At 40.8% G+C, this 17,733-nt stretch overlaps 1 long non-coding RNA gene across 1 annotated transcript in view; it reads left to right on the top strand.

The window, feature by feature from the left end:
- Positions 1 to 1,855: 1,855 nt before the first annotated feature.
- LOC113956879 overlaps positions 1,856 to 17,733 on the top strand; it is a 38,841-nt gene continuing 22,963 nt past the window's right edge. The window contains exon 1 of the long non-coding RNA XR_003530997.1: positions 1,856 to 1,920. This is a non-coding gene — a long non-coding RNA (uncharacterized LOC113956879). The remainder of the gene's footprint in view (positions 1,921 to 17,733) is intronic.

Below are 17,733 nucleotides of genomic sequence, written 5' to 3'. Positions count from 1 at the left end.
AGCCCAAACCTCAGCTTTCCCAGGTGTGCGCTTGCCAGAATGGCTCATTTGATGCATGAGTGCATTTCCCTGCCGCTTCTGAGGGGCAAACTGAGCAGCCTGCACTGACGACTAGAGGATGTGGCTGTAATGGTGACAAGTATTTGGCTGCTGGCCTTTTTTTTTTTTTTTTTTTTAGAAAAGGTACAATTAGTGCCATAGACAACATTCCTAAGTGTCTCAGAGAGCACTTTGCCCCAGAGAAGCTTTGCCTTTTACTCTTAAGAATCTCTAGCCGTAATGTTAGGAAGCAGTGTTGGCATGTTGGCAAGTGTCCCTCTGCTAACCTTTTTCAGGAGTATTCTAAGTTCATGCCACAGATACTGGTGGTGATGGGCTGCAAGTAAGTGATAAGGCATTAGCTGCTTTTTGGGTACCTGGTTATGTGTAATACTTGACTATTTTAGTGTAAGTAGGAGGAGAATGTTTTTATGACCTTATAATTAGCGCTTGTGGTGAGAATAACAGCCAAACTTATTGAGTCATTCTGATAGCATAGTTTCCCTTTTTTGCATTGCTTAATTTAAAAAAAAAAAAAAAAAAAAAAAAAAAGAACACTTCAGCATGTTTTATAACACAGCTTTGAATAAGCAAACAGACAAACCTAATTTCAAGAGATGATTCAGAGCTCTCTACTACTGAGATTCATGGTGACTGAAGTGTCTCTTAAGAAACTGAAGAATGCTGGTGGTTTGGCAAAGAGTGAATTGGGCAAAGGCCACAGAGATGATACTCTGGAACATCTTGGGGTGATAATTAGAGAAGCTTGGAAGATCTGAGAAAGATCAATGAGTGAACAAACTGGTAATGGTGTGCCAACATGCTACAGTATATCCTTGCTGACAGTGACAGTGAAATGTAGTTCTGTTCACATCTATTGACTGTGAGTTCATGGTGCATTTACCTCCTTCATCTCCCTTACACATTCTTTTCTCCTCTCTTCATTTTCAATTCCTTCCATGATATGCTTGTGACACAGGCATCTCTGATCATTTTCCCAAAGACTGGGATTTCTAGGAAGTTCAAGGGCAGTTACTTGCCCACCTATCAATGATTTTCAAAAGACATGACAATCCCACTCTCCCTTTTTTAGAGCATTTGAGCTACCGCTCTCCCTGAGTTCTACTGCTGGGTGGCCATTTTTGTTTTCAGGGGCTAATGACTTTGGTCACTGTTTGCTGTAGCAGCCCTACACCTAAGCCTGGATGTCAAGGCACATAGTACTGGAAGTGTGCTTATATCTAAAATTCTCAAGAGGAGGAAAGTTCAGACAGGGCCTTGAGAAATGTTGGAGGACCTCTTGTTTGTGTTGGTTTTGAGATACACATTGAGAAGCTGGGTGCTGAAGAAGAATGCTTCTGTTGAGTCCTAAACATTTCTTTCTGTGACAGAACTTGGAGGCAGTCTTCTGTCTCCCTGCTTAGGTTTTTGTCTGATAATCCCTGGTGCATCCCAGGCACTTGGTTTATTTGTTTTTCTGAGGAGAGAGACTCTCTCTTCCTTGAGTCATATCAAAAGAATCACACTCAGCAGATGGCTGTCAGCAGTTGCTGGGGACTGCAGACCTACATGATGTTTTATGAACAGAAACATGCACCACGCTGAAGCTTACATACTTTCCCCAGAAACAGGGCTTTCTTGTTGCCTTCTTTTTTGGTGGGGGTGAGGTGGTAGGGTGGTGAAATTGCCCTCAATCACCCCAACACCCGATGGTCGGTTTATCAGCTGGTGTAAATCTTTTTCACTCCAGTAATGTCAAAAAGAATGATGTCTGAACCACACTCATTTACCATCTGTCTCCTTTGTTTTCTATGTATGTCTCTGAGGGTGGGGCTGCAGGTCTGCTGAGGGAAATGGGAGTTGCATAGACATCTACAGACTGTGAGTACTCCTCCTCCTCCTCCTCCTCCTTGTCCTTGGTTGTGTCTACCCTTTACTGTCTGCCACCCGTTTCACATGGTTTCAGATCGCCCAGATATTTTCTGGGCTCAGAGCTTCTGGAATTTTCATTGCAGCCAACATGCTGGTGTGCTGTGGTATCGGGGAGCCTGCATCTGAGATGCAGTGAGAAGCACCGCCGTGATCTCTGAGGCTGGAGGCTTTACTCTACTGGCTTGTGAGAGGAAGACCTGGAAGATGCACCATTTTTCTGGAAATAAAAAGTCCTGCCAAACTGGTGATGATGGGCTTTACAGTTTGTGTGCTTTATTAGATTTTTAGGCCTCCTGGTCTTTCTGCACCAGGGAGACAGAAGAGTGAGAGAGTTTTGACTGCCCACAACATGGCTGTATGGTAGGTGAGAAGCTAACCCCATGTGGATGCTTTGTGGGGTTGTGCTACCACCATGGGTGGTAGGCAGAGAGCAGAGAATTACAGATCCCTGACAAGAACAAGGTGGGGGACTCAACACCTTTTGAGGCAGGTGTACTCTGTCAGCAGTCAGTGTCATGTGAACTGACCCTTAGAAACCACCAAAATTCTGACAGTAACACCATGCTTGGAGCCAGGTGTTCCCCTGTAGGGTTTTCCTGTTTCCACCCCCATCATTCTCTGCAACTGGCAGGATAGAGGAGAACACCACTTGTCCCCCCAAGACCCTGCAGTCCCTCTCGATTGCCTCAGGCTTCTTGCTGGGAGTTCATTGCTGCCCACCTGAAGAACCAGAAATGGATAATAACCAGTGGGTTGCACCAAACCGGAAGGTTTTCTGGTAACTTCCCTTACCCAGGGAGGAAACACAATTCCCAGGGTGGTGGGTTGGGTCCAGTGGGCATTTTGGGCCCTTTGTTCCTCTCAGAAGGGAGTAACCACCAACAACTACCCTTCCTTGCTTCTTGACTGAGGGGGTGTGGGGGAGGTGGGCTGACTCATCCAAGGAAGTTCCTCCAGCCTGGGTAGACTTTGATCCAATTTGTTGTATACCTGGCCCTCAAGTTCCAAAGCCTTGTACCTATTGTATAAAGACACCTGAGAAGGTGAGAGAGGCTGGGGCGGGATTCATCTGCTATGTCAAGTAGAGACCTGCTTCCATTCCTCCTCATTTCTTTGGTCCCTTCCTCCTACCTGCTGGCAAGAGAGTAGTTGATCCTCTGCTCCTTGTGATGCAGTTGGCTGATGCATTTGCCTCAGGTATGTCAGAACATGGCTCCACCAGTCAGTCTTCTCCTCAGGGTTCCTGATACTTCTTAACCTTCCTACCTCCCTCTGCCACCAGGCTGAGCAGACCATCCATCTGTTGCCACTATCCCCTCTGAGACAGAGCTTTTGCTCTTCAGCACTCAGGATCTGGGGTGTCTTGCTGAAATCTTAGGATTAACTCTCCAGTCTAAAATTTTAGAGTTTTTCTGGAGATAAGCCCTGATATGTCCATTTTCAATTTTTCACCATGCTCAGAGACAAAGCAAGGTTCTAACAGGTGAAACACATTATGCTTCTAAGCATCTCCCAGCACTTTTCAAAGCTGCATTTTAGCCACATCAGCTTTTTTTGTTGACAAAGTGAGAATGAAAATCATGATTCCCCCCCTCTCCCCCCCCCAACCTGTGTGTGCTCAGATGTCATAGCTATTTAGTCTCTTGCAATCCACTCTTATCTTAGTGATACTCATGAGAGGTGTGTGAGTAACATTTGGGAGAGCTGTTTAATGTTGTCATTTGCAATGGTAGTCACAACAGAGGTTGTGAAACAAAGGACTTTGTGTGTTTTACCAAGAGAAGCACAGTAACAGGTTGTATGAGAGTTGTATTGCCTTCCATCAGAGATGACTTGAAAATAAAGTACTTTGATGGTAATACTGCAAATGTCTGCAGGAAACCTAGCACAGCCTCAAACAGTGTAGTTACATAGCTGTGCAAAAAAGTACACGAAGGGAAGAGCTAATGTGCAATACTTCTATTTAAGATAGAGGGAGGAAATAGAAATTGTGATAGCATGCTATTTCAAGTAATAATAGAAAGTACTTGATGTTTACATGGTGAATGGATCAATACTAATTCTGTAGTCAGGGCACATACAGTAGTTTGAATTATACAAGTGATAGATGCACTTGGTATAGCTGAAATTTCCACCCTGCAACATTTATTTCTCACTGTGTGTTAGATGGAATTTTCCATCCAACTATCTGAAAGGATTTGCATAAGAATGGTGATAGAGCAGTATTCTTTAATGATGTGCTTTTCTTTGTTAAACTTCAAAAATGTCTACAATGCATGATGAGGTTCGGATGAATTGCCAGGCAAATGCTTTTATATTTTCTCTAAAGAGCTTATCTTCACTGTGTTGTGGGAGTTACTTTATATTGTTGTCATAAAGGCAATGGCAGTAAAGCCGACTTTGTGGCAACCCTGGTAGGTGCCCCCTCCTCCTTTACCTTTAGTTCTCCAGCACTGCTGAAGGAGACAGATCACAACACCCCTTACCCAGCACCTGTTTGCCCTACTGTTAACTCGCTTGTGCTGCTCCTGTGGTGCTCTACAGGACATTACTCACAGCTGGCTCTGTGTCATTTTACTTTTAAAACAATGGCCCTCTTCGCATTTAACCTAGATCAGCCCAGGCTACTGCAGTGTTTGTAGAAACTGGGTCATAACCAGGCTCTTCCCAGAATGACATCTTGATTTAAAAGAAACTCAAGATTAAACCAAAGGTGAAAATCTTCTGCCAGCAGTGATTTTTACAAAATGATGGAGAAGATCAGTTGTTTTGTTCTTTCAGTCACTTACAACAGAAGTCTAGTTTTCTTAAAATATGAGGGAAAAACTGCTTGAAACTGGTGAATTTTAGGAATGTAACATGTTGAGAAGCAATATTCCTTTCCTTGGCCGTTGGCCCAGTGAGTCACCTTCTAACCTGCACTGTAGTGAAGCTATTTGGAAATCTCCAATGGCAGGAAAAATAAGCAACACAAGTGACTGCGAGGTTTGTCATCAATTACAGTTGCATGTAGGGTGCAATGATTCCACTTTCACAACAGCTATTAGAGAGAGTGCAGCTAATTCAGCCCTGAATCAAGACTTCTGTAGCACAGTGTGAATGTAATGGAGAAAAGATTTTGATTTTGTTGTGTTTGCTTTTTTGTTTTATATTTACCTTAACTAATAATAGGCATTAGTTAGAAAGAAATTTAAGTGGAAATTATAACTTTTTCTTAATGATCTGGACTCTGTTCGGATATTGGAACTCGTGTCAAAATCACATTTTCTTTTGTTTGTGCTTCTGAAACAATAATAGTAGCTGTATATCCTGTACATGAATATTCTAACTATACATGAGAGCCCAGCACATCCCATATGTATGCCTTGGTTGTCAGTCACATCCACAGGATGATCACTCACCTTCCTGTGTTCACTTCTTCAGCCTATCTTCCTCCACCTCCTCCAAACTCTAGGATAACTCTGTAGTAAGAGGAGAGCACAAGTTTCTAAGCTAAAAGAAAGGAGGAAAATTTTTATAGCAAATATATTTCAAAGCCAACATTTCTCACAATGTCTGAAAAAATAATCAACTAAAAATCAAAATCTGCACAGTGGCTTCCTTTGTGGTCCCTGGAGGAGGTGGTATTTTACTACAGTGCAGTGCTGCACATGTGCACATGGACATAGGTATTCGTGTGTGTCCATTTACAGCTATACTCAATGTGTATTTATTTATGTGTTTATATTGGCATTTGTGATGTAAGATCACAGGGTAATTCAGGTTGGAGGAAACTTTTGAGAGGTCTCTTGTCCAACCTCCTGCTGAAAGCAACATATTGCATATTTATGCGCAAACATTTGTTTAAACTATGTTTTTAAAAATGTACTCATGCTAACATTTAAACCAGGATGTTTAAGGCATAGCATCCTTAAATTTAAGCTTGTAGTTTTAGTGTTCTGTTGAATTTTTTTTACGAGTGACACATCCTCACATCTCTACTCTGTCTTGTGTGTAGCCCCTTACCACAACATGTCTCTTGTCTTGCCTCATCATGATGGCACAATATGTTTAAGCTTGGCATCCATTCTGTGGGTTGAGGGAGGGAGAATGTCTTAGGTGAGAAGATTCTTGTTAGAGGAACTGGCACTAGGATGTACCCAAAGATGACCTAATGGACTAGCTATTTTGGAGGAGGGGATACCAGCGCAGTCATTGATGCTAGAACAGAATGCATGTGGAAAAAAAAGCAAGGTCAACTTTAAAACACAAACAGTTCTCTTTGCTTGAGTGCTTTTGTACTTTTTTTCCCCTCCTGAAAACGTGCAGAGCTGGTTTCTGCAATGCTCTTCCATTCACATGACAAAATAATGCCTCTCTGGCTTGGTTCATCCATCACTTCCCATTCCATGTATGCCTGTCCCACAGGGTTGCTCTACAGTGTTGGGTGAGGTGTGCAGGTACTGGGATAGTTGTGTCTTCTTGGAGTAGTGCATCCCAGAGTCTGTGTCTTGTCAGATGTCACATGTCTGACCAGCATTGCTAGTTCTGTCTGCTAAAATGGCAGTGTGCTTAAAAATACCTAAGCAACTTCAAAGAGCAGCCAGCTTGAGAGTATGAGATGAAGTTGCATGCGCATCTCTTGCTGTATTTTACACTCTACTCTTAGTTGCTGTTCTGCTACAGCCCTGTCTGACACCTCAGCATGCCAGCTCTACTTTTTTTACACAACAGCCAAATCCCCAGTTATTGCAATTGATGTTGTTTTGCCATTTATACCTGTTTTTTGGCTGGGAACTTGGAGGCATCCCCTTTCCCCAGGCATGTGCTGGGTGTCTCTGGGACAGAGTACTCTACCATGGCTGGAGAGTCCTAGAACCCAGTATTTATTTTGTTTTATACTGCAGGTGAGCAAATATCTGTTTTGTGGGATGTGAGAGGAAAGTATGTCCCAGGCTAAAAGACAGTTGCTCCAGATTTAACTGGCATAGTGGGGAGGGATAAGTTTATGTGGAATTGTGTAGGACAATCTCAACTTGATGTCTCTTTGCTTTCTGGATTTTGTGTCCGCCCTACAAACTATTTTAGTTTGGTTTTGGTGTTTAATTAACAGGTGTGGTGGGATGGAGAAATAACTGCTGCCTTTGCATGGGCAGGAGACGTGGTTTTTGTAAAGCTGCAATGGTGAAAATAAAGATTTATAACAGTGCAGGAAATAAAGCCTACAAAATTATTTGAGAAGCCATACTATGCAGGAGAAATGTTACAGGAAGCATTAACCTTCCGTAAAAAATTCCTTTGCCAGTGAGGAATTTATTATGTAGCTTTTGTGAGAGAAGATATTTTACCTCAATCATGTTCTGAAATGATTTATTTAAGAATTAGACATGAGGAAAATCTTGGTTTCTGCAGTTTAGACTATTTGCATTTAGATATTTTAAACATTTTCTTTAAGCGTTGATGCTTAGTAGCTCATAGTTGCATAAATACTATTTAAATATAGATTATATGTGCTGTATCTTATACACATGCATGATTATTTTGCTTTCTCTCTTGTTCTTCTGTGTGTACAGCAATCTTCTGTGTATTTTTTTTTCTGAAATGGGCACTTGGAAGAGGATGTGATCACAGCTGAATTGTACAAGCCTGCTTCTAACTACATTAAATGACACTGAGGTTTTTATCATTACAATTTGGAATAATAATTCTTTCTAAGATGAAAAAAACCAACTTTTTTTTTCCTCCCTATTAGAGGAGTTATGATTTTTTCTGTCAGTCTGTTCAGCAGAGTCTTGGCACTGGCACTACCAAGGCCTTATCCTCCTCTCCAGGATGGGGGTCTCCTGGGAGAGCAAAACAAAAGGAATGAGATGGATGCCTCCAACCGGGTTCACCAGGTTCACCAGTCAGTCAACAGATGGTACAGTTACTCCACCAACTGTAGTTTGGTCTCCTTTGGAACAAGTCTTTAAGGTGTTTTTCCTGTCTCATGTGTAACACTCCGAGTGGTATAGTTTTAGGCTCCTCTTACTTGTGCCTGGTCAAAACAAACTCAGCATATTATTTTTTCCTTTCCTTTTGGGTGGGAGGACCTTGATATCTATCCTCAGTGGCTTCCCTTGCTACATTTGACATGACCTTTAGCTGCATTAGGGTTTTGGTTTTTTTGTGAAGCCTTCATAGAACACAAATATGTTTTGGATTAAGACAGCTCAAAGAAAGAGTTTTGTTATGATTTTTTTCTCTAGTTCTCATATTCCTGAAATCTGGAAAAACTAAAGTCTCACTCTTATAGTCTCTTGAATTCTATGCTGTTATTTAGTTTACACTCCTTCGTAGGATTGGTCAGGCAGTATACTGTCCCATGATTTTAGACTTGGGTTTAAGAGATGTCTGATAGAGAGTTAGCTTTTGGAAAGACCTTCCTTAATGACTCCTAGTGGTGGAGTATCTTTTGGGGGAGATTCTGATTTACTTCTCCAAAAGCATTTCTATAGAGCACCTATTCTACCCTCCCACTTTTGCCTAAAAGATAAAATGTACCTCTCCCTGATTCCTAGCCCATATTTCATCAGAGGTTGTGTCCTCAGCTACACCTTCTGGAGTTGTCTGCAACTTTTGATGGCAAGACAATTCTTTGGTTGGTAAATATTTAGAGCTGTCTGTCCTTGGTATGTACTTAAAACACACTGCAGATAAATGCTTGCAAATAATGATCTATCCTGCCTGTTGCATGAAGATTTCCAAAAATAGTTGTCTGTAAGTAAAAATAATCCTGAGTTTCGATATTAATAGAATGATACTTCAGGTCTTCTCCTTACTGCTAGTGCACTAGAAGAACTAAAAATGAGAGGTCTAAAATACTTTCCGAAGAGACTGATGATGTGACGGGATCTTGATCTAAAGACACTCAAAGTCTTTTGAAGGGACTTACATTTAGAAGGAATGATGAGTAACCATCTTCTGAAAATTGAGTGATTTTGTGATGGTTTAATTTTGACACAAGTTGATACAGTCTTTTTAAATGTCTTAGCCAGTTTCTGTATTAGTGTGCTATCATCTCACAAGCTGTCCACTGTAACATGACCCATGTATATGGGTTTTTTTCAATTAATTTTGACATTTTTAAAGTGAAGAATGTTTGAAGTAAGTGAGTTATTAACATCAGGGACATGCATATGGTCCTGTCAAAGTATTCCCACCTCCTCCCATGAGATTTTTTGGAAAATAATAACTGATATTTCACGTATTTATCACTTAGCAAGAACTGCTTATGTTACTTGAGTGCCTAGAGGTTCTGATTGAAATTTTACTCTGTTGTGCAAGATGCTGTACAGATGGTGACCATTTGACATCCTCTGCAGAGTTTGCATTTGACAGAGAAAATGCAGATGAAGGACAGGATGAAGAAGCACCAAAGAAATTTGTCTTACTCTGATTTGGGTTTTTTTCTGTGGTTCCCTTATCACTCTTATATTTCCTAGAAGTACATTAAGTTATGTGATTAGTGCTCATTGTGTTATCTGTCTTTTTTTCAAAAGAGAAAAATTCACAAGCTTCTTGGTCTAGAGTTTTAAACCCACTTCCATGTTGGTCCCTGCCCTGTTTGTGTGTGCCAGCAGCTGCACAGAGAAGGACTCTTGGCCCAGGGAAGCCTGGTGTCCCTTCTGAGGCCTTCCTGCAGCTGACAATGGCAAAATGGCTCTGCTGCCCTTAGGTGTAACCAGCTTGGGGCACTGTTTTCTGGAGTTTTTTGCTCACTTTCACTAGCTTGTAGGCACTACCTTTTTCCTTCTACTCTCTACAGGGCAATCAATCACCTCCTTGCTCGAATACAGCTGCCTTTGGACCACGGCTGACATCTGGAAGCACCCACACCACTTAAGCATGCTCTCTCACAGTGCTCTGCCTTTGCATGAGGTTTTGATTTACTCTTTACCATTTCAGGCTTGTAAGAAGTAGGCATCCCAAAGCCTTTTAGGCACACTTACTGTCTGAGTCACATAGTCCAAGAGGTCATGTACAGATTGAAACTGAACAGTAAAACATCTGCATATGCTTAACCTTGCTTCACTTTTGGCATTGCTCTTGAGTGTTATTTGGGCTTTGATCAGACATATTTATTCAGTCCAGGATCTTTCTTCTTCCTCAACGTCCTTTCACATACCCCTTCTCCAGAGTCTGGAGTCTCCTCGTATTTCTGAAGTCAGGTTTTGCTTCTACCTTTTCACTTTTAATCCAAAATGTTCAGTAAGAACAGAATGTTTTTGTGACTGTAGGTCCTCTTTGTCAAGGGATTCTTGGTTAGTCAGTAAGACAATACATGTACCCACAGGAGCTGACCTGTTTGTCAGACTTGAAAAACTGGTTGATCTCAACATATTCTTTGTACAAGTGACTCTGAATGGCATGGGTAATTGTCTACTTAAAGACAGTGCATATAACCCCAATTTTCATAAGAGTTTGCAGGTTACAAAGCCAATCCATGCTACATAAATTCCCAGAACATGTAACCTGGCTTTTGGGTTTCCAGCCATTGCCCTATTAACTGTTTCTGAGAAACTTTATCTCATCAGGTATGGATTTTTCTGTCCTCCGTGTACTGAAAAACAGCACAAGCTTCAGGATCTTCAGATGTTTCTAAATTGAGCATTAGATATTTTTATCAAAGACTATAGTCAAACAAATTTTTCACTAGAAGACAAAAGCCTCTTAGGAATGAAATTTACGCCACCAAGATTTCTCTATATGCATATACGCCATAATATAGTGTCCTAACTAGAAGCTGCTATAGTTCATTTTGTTTCATGGAGCTTTCTGGTGAAATATTTTCTTTCTCAGTAATTTCTCCATTTAGGAACCCTCCTGAGAAATCTTTACTGTATTAGCTTCAGCTTTGTTGCATCTTTATCTTTAAATGACTCTTTTAAATTTGCTTAGGCAAATCTGAGGTTTCATCTGTCTTCAGCAGTATTAAAATAGTATCTGAAGGGAGTGTTACCTGGGTAAGAAGACACACCACTAGACAGTACTATAAATGAGAGACAGATGGATTGCTGCTCAGAGACAACAAAATTACGGGTAGAAACCTGTTTACCTTTTACAATACAGCCGCTGAGCTGAATAAGTCATCAGAACAGAATTGAGCTGAATAATGCCTCTAACAGTCTTTAATTCTTTGAGCTGGGGGGAGAGTTGCTTGCACCAAAGCTCCTCCTCAGCATGTTTGCGGAGTTATCTATCCAGATTTGAACACTGGAAAGTACCTTTAGTATGAGTTTTGCTTTAACATGTTTGTAAGTGCAGATGTGTGGACTCTGGTCTTTTTTGCAAAGGCTATCCTTTCCTTTAGTCATCTGGGCATACCTAGTTATTTACTTGGAGTAGATTGTCTCCTTTTGGGCTGTGATTCCTCTCCACAGTCTTTGTGTGCCCCAGGTGGGAACCAGGAGGACTCAGACACCACAAAGAGAAGATTAATTTACAGGAAAGTTGGTATGAAGATCTGACACAGATACTCGGTTGCGCTGGGCCACCACAGCACAAAAATGGGAAGACCAACCTCTGGTAGGGTTGCTGTAGTGTAGACTTTTGAGCTCTAGAGAATTCTGGACTGAACGTTCATGCAGAGTTTTTTCTTTCTACTGGTGAGGAAAATGGGAGACTGCAGTCACACAGGCTGTTTTGGGGAATGGGTTTTGTCAGTTGTGCACCGATTCATTACCTTTGTGGCCTCTGGTTTTGTTGTTTGGGCAGAAGAGGAAAAGGGAATAAATTGTATATCAGCTGGAGGATTTTCTCCACTCACCCTTTTGAAAGCACCCCTGATATCTGAGGATCAAACCTTGGCATAACTAACCTGCAAATACCAGCATGACTACTAAATGAAAGATCAGAAGAGACTTCACCCTCTTTGTATGTGTCTGTCTTTTCACAGGAGCTGCCAAGTCAGTGGCTCCCAGAAGATGGGTCCATGGCATGTGAACCTCTTCCAGATTTCAGTCTGTTCTTAGATATAACTGAGGGAGAGATAAACGGGAAGGGAAGTGTGTGACTTAATGGTAAAACAGAATGATGTTTTACACCTCTTTAAATATGGGACTCAGTTGCAGGTGGATTCAGTATGTGGATCTTGGAGCACAGGGATGAGAAAATGCACAAGGCTTGGACTTTCCATTTTGTGTGACTCATTTCAACTCATAGTGTTAATCAGAGAAAGACAATTAATTGCATAGAATTTTTAAGCTATCTTCCCTCTGTCCTACCTGTGTGTGACTCCATGATGTATGGCATCCAGGGACATATTTTCAGAAATAAATGCTAGGAGGAAATACATCTGTGTGAAAATGCGTCTTGGATCTGGAAGTGATGGTTCTTCTGGTATGTGGTATTACAGGGAGATCCTAAACAATTCTTACGTGTGCACAGAGTCACAACTTGAAATGAATGTACTGTGGGTCACTGAGCAAGTGATTCCAATGCTGTTTGAGTGGAAGAAGAGCTGAGAAAGTAGCTATGGTCATTAACATTCTTTCTTTTTCTTCATCAAGGCTACACAATTCAGACAAAACAATTTTCCTAGTTGTACTAGAGTAAGTTCTTGGTGTTCAGTGGATTGATAGATCTTGGGACTGAACCCTCCTCCAAGTAAACAAAATCCCCAAACGTTGTGATGGGTTAAGATGAAATGCCAACATACTACTGGGGTCTTAGAAGAGCTATAAAGCCAAAGCCTATGCGTCCTTTGCTGTAGGTATAGGTTCTGACCCTAACGTTTGGTAGCTGGGAGTATTTGTAGAGAACAATGGGATCTAGAAAGTTGCATAAGACATTGTTCTCCTGATGTAATGACAAAATAAACTGATCCTAGCTCTTCCAGGCAAGGAAGAGAGCAGCAACTGGGAGTAATGGGACCTACTAATAAAGTAATTCTCCTTTTAATGAAGTAATCTTGAAAGTATTTGTCTAATAAACCAGCTTACTTCTGGTGCCACCAAATACCTCTATGGAAGTTTGACAAGTAGGCATTTGCCTGTGTCTCATCTGTGTGCTTTTGTCTTGTCAGAGAGTGATGTGGTCATCTTGTTTGTTCTCCCTGCCCTCTTGGCTGGTGTTGATGCCCTCTTGGCTGGTGATTTAATTCCCTCCAGGCACAGAGCAGTAGCATATGGCACCAGGAGCACATCACATCTCTTCCAGGATGAACCGACCTCACCCCTCACAGGGGAGAGGATTACCATCCTGACTGATTCTCCAACTGAGGAAGGTGTCCTGTCATGCAGAAATGTGTTTGCTTCACACTGCAGCCATAGGAGTAACACAAGGCAGGTAACGCAACTGCTCTCAGCCTAGGGAGAAAGGCTGGGTGCAGCCCCACTTTCTCCAGCCCTTTTGGGCAGTGTGGATCTGGGGTCCCCACCATTAGGTACCCACTGTCAGCTGTGGGATCATCCAGGGGCAGGTTTTTTTGGAGAGCAGCTGACATCGGTGAGGTCTTTCTCCCGAAGTGGCAGCTATCGAAGTGCCATTTATGAGCAAGAGTCGCAAACTAATTAGTCACTAGGACCATTAATCAGAAAGACTAGAAATAATTCAGCAGAATTCATGCTGTCAGCAAGGATGAGAAGAGCCCTCTCTATGACAGCTTACCTTGCATTTTGATCATTAGACGATTAGGAGTTTAGTCCATCCGTCTTGTTTATCTGCCCTCAGGGGAAAATAGTCCCTGCATCCCAGCCATCTCAACAAGTTTGAAATTCAAACATATTTTCAGTTCTGTCAGTAAAATATCAAGTGGGCACATTTGGATGAGTATTGACACATAATTGTGCCGGTGCCTTTTTTTTCAAATGTATTGTCAACAAATCCCTCCTTTCCCCGCTGCTCTCTGCATGGAGTAGTAGCTCAGCACCATTTTAGGGAAAGTGAAGGATGGGGTGCATGAATAGGTCATTAAAAAGCAGCTAAATTGAGACATACTAATTATTCTTAACAGCCTTCCCAAGACAAGCCACAGGCATTCCTCAGTGTAATTCTACCTTCTTGTGTCTTTGGGTGAGATTTATATGTGTGTACTTGAGAAAGAGATATATCTTAAAATAATCAAGCCAGTGTTTATCTTGGCTTTCTTTGCCTCTTTCCCCCACATCAGAAATTCATCTATAGCCTGTGCAGTAAAATATTTCTTTAACAGATGCATACCGCACTGTTGGTATGAAGTAGATTGGTCACTCTAGAAAACATACACTAACAAGGCAGTAACAGATGGTTGCAAGTCTTGGTATGGAGCTGTTGTGGCTACTGTTTTTTTTATTACGCATTAATTGCTGGAGGTGGAAATCATGCTTCTCAGTGTACCAAGGAGATGGATGTCGCTGTTGTAACTCAGATGCAGTGAATGGAGCAGAGAAGAGAGAAGTCTGTCTGGAAACCTGGGATGCCATGAACTCCTGTCCTCCACCAGAAGGACTGCCTCCACTGTCATCTCCACTTTGGGAGTCTGGGATTTAAAGGAATTTTGATGCAGAGCAAGGAAGGTTCACTGGGAATAGAAGCAATCTGGGAGGTAAAGTGAGTTGTCTTTCAAGAGGCGGTCTGCCTAAGAGGAACTTTTGGCCTGCTTGAGGTGAAATGAACCTGCAGTTGAAACCAAGGCAAGGTGATGTAATGGAAATGTGGGCCAGGCCAGGCCAGGAGTATATTCTGTTGTGTTGTATATATTCTGTGTTTTCTATTTTTAATGTTACCAGGCAAAGCACTAGATCCTGAAGTTGTGGGCACCACATTCCTACTGTCCTGTGGAATTTTTGCTTTTAATACCTTTTTATTTTTTCCCTCATAGAATATGTTCTTTTTCCATATTACTAAAATCAAAAAAATTCTCTCTGGATTTATCAAAGAAAGCTACTGTACCAAAGTCTTAAAATAAACTTATGAAAGAAAAAAACCGTACCAGTAGCCATGTACCCCAACTGCCATTTAATGGTGGGACTATAGTTTTTCTCAATGTCATTTCTGTTCCTCCTCTTTCTTTTTTTATGCTATTCTTTTTACTTCACATGCTTTCCTCATCCACTCTCTTGTTCAATCTTTGGTGTCACAGAGAAGTTATTCCTTAGCCTAAGCCTACCGACATGATTTAACCTGGTGCTTCATCATGGAAGAGGCAGCCTAGGGGTGGCATCTCTTTGTTGCATATGCACACCAAATATGAAGTTTCATTACTGTGGTGTTGTTCTAGCTTTATTACAGCTCTTGGTAGTGTTCTGGGTCTCTTCTGTCCTAAAAAGACTTCAAGCTTGGGCACAATCTTTTATATGTTCCTGTTTCTGCTTTTACATACTGCCTTCATCCTGCCTGTGCCGTATCACTTTTGGAGAACTTATCCTAACATTTTTCATCTGTCTTGAAGTCTTGATAGATTCATCTAGTTTCATTTGGAGCTAGTGGAAGAAGAACTAATCAAAAACATCTGACAAACATCAAAATGTCCTCATGTTGTCAGAATGAAATGTATCGGTGCTTCAAAAGAAAGGATGAAAATTTTATGTTTTGAGTTTTTAATTTCATATTATGTATAATAATGCAAAATAAAAAACTAGGTCAAAATTAATTTCATACTAGCACGAGCTAGTGGAGTTTTACCTGTAGGCTGTATTTTTTTTCAAAGTGAAAGTTTTCATATATGTGTTAGAAGATACTGTTCTTTTTTTTTGTGAGTTCCTCTTATCAGTCTCATTGTGCCTTTGTGTGATCCTTCTTTGTGTTGTATTTTACATTTTGTTAATATTTATTCCTTGTAATGCAAAAATTCTGGTAATTAGAAGTTTCCAAAGTCCATTTCACTTTTAGTATTATTTCTTCTACCCTTTTATAAAACTCCCTAGAAACTACAGAATAGGTGAACCTTGGAGTATTCTCATGTTTTGAAGCTTTAAGCTCAACTGTTTAACTGGTTTGGGGCTGTCAGAGTGCAAACTGTCCAAACAAATGTGGTGACTGAGCTTTCCTGATGATATTGTAAATATGCATCAGTTCCCAGAGGTGCATATTTCAGACTTCTTCACTGATGGATAGGAAAATCCTGCTGCTGCTTCTGTTGCTGTAAATTAGCAGAAGATGGAAATGTAGTGAGGTAAAAAGAGAGAATTACCTGTGAGACTGATGATAGTGGGGAACAAGGACTGATACAAGGAATAAATAGGCACAATTGGTCTTAATAAAGAAACTCTACCTTTTAATGCTACTTAGAGCAGCTTTTTACAGTGGTAGGATGTTTAGCATCAATTATAGCAGAGGGACTTTATTTATTTTTTATTTCACTGCTTATTTAAGGTAACTCAGAGTACTGTTTTTGTTCCATCAGGAGCCAGTCCTTCCAGATAGGTAGTCAGTTGTTAGTGCACATTTTGACCATCCATTCTCAATTATCCACCAAAGCTTTCTCACACAAAGTGCAGAAGGCACATACTGGTGGCTAATGCACACTCTCTTGCTGGTAATTCTGTGACCTTTCCTGTTTCCCTCTTACAGCAGCGGCCATCTACTCACCAGAATTGTTAAGTGTGCACTGAAGTTAGCAGAAGAAGACTGATACTTCCAGTTCTGCCACTGGTGTTCCGAATGCCCTTTGGTGTCTCATTTAGAGCCTCTGTGTGCCTCAGTCCCTAAATTTCAAAATTTCCTTTGTCTGTTTACCCTGCAAACTATGCTTTTTCAAGGCCTGCCTTTAAGAGTTGTGACTCTCTTGGAGCTTTAAAATGCTATAGCATAAATAAGATTAGATGAAAAAACTTTGATGGTGTAACACAAGTTTCCCCTTGTGTCTACACATTTCCCAAAGAAAAGAAATGCATTCATTTATTTGATCTTTAACTGAAGATTTTTTTAATTTTGTTTGAAATGTGAAGATTTTTGTCATATTATGAAAATATGTTACAATGTCTAAATGACCATTGTATTCTATTGGTGCATATTAGTTGGTCCAAAATTTATTCTGACTTTCCAGGCTAAGAGGTGATGACCTTTATCCTACCCGTGGAAATTTTTAGAGCAATCCCCATACTTTTCTTACTGCAAAACATACCAAACATTATTTAAAGCTGTTAAGGGGATGAACAGTGTATTGGGACCATATTGCTCTCCTATCATCTGGCATAATGGTTTTCTTTTTGCCATTTAAGATTAAAACACATATGGAACTTGTTATAATTTGTCACTTTTATTTTCTGAGTTGCTGAGTTCCAGCTTCAGCTGAGATGTTACATTAATTCTGTTTAAATCTAGGGGAGCAAGTAGGCTGATTGGAGTTAACTGTATACAGTATAATGATTCTGAGCTTAAGCAGCGTTATCTCCAGCAAATGTCTTTGCTACAGTAGTCATCTGTGTGGAGCCCTGGAGCAATTCTTGGCTTTTTCACTTGTATCACTTCACTATCAAAGCTGAAATGATTAATATTCACAGAAAAAAAATAGATTTTCTCACAGCAAATCTTCCTTTCTATTTCTGCTTGGTGAGAACCAAGCCTTCTGCATGCATTATACGGATCAGCTAGAACCGGTCTGAGGAGTGAGGATGTATATCTGTGAAAGTGATACAAATACATTTACTGTGATTATTGGAAAGGAATTGTAAACATGCCCATATTCCTAGCATTCTCACTTTTCTACCTGGCTTTTTGTCCTTCTTCTCTTGTTAGCTGCAGTGATACAAACCCAGGAATGGTGCCGTTGAACTGGCTTGATTTCTGTGGTGTGGATGTCAGGTGAGTGAAAATTGAATT

This window comes from Corapipo altera, unplaced genomic scaffold, assembly GCF_003945725.1.
Source record: "Corapipo altera isolate COAL_440 unplaced genomic scaffold, ASM394572v1 61153, whole genome shotgun sequence".
Classification (NCBI taxonomy): Eukaryota; Metazoa; Chordata; class Aves; order Passeriformes; family Pipridae; genus Corapipo; species Corapipo altera.
Note: the sequence above shows the minus strand (reverse complement) of the source record. Positions and strands in the feature narration are given on the sequence as shown.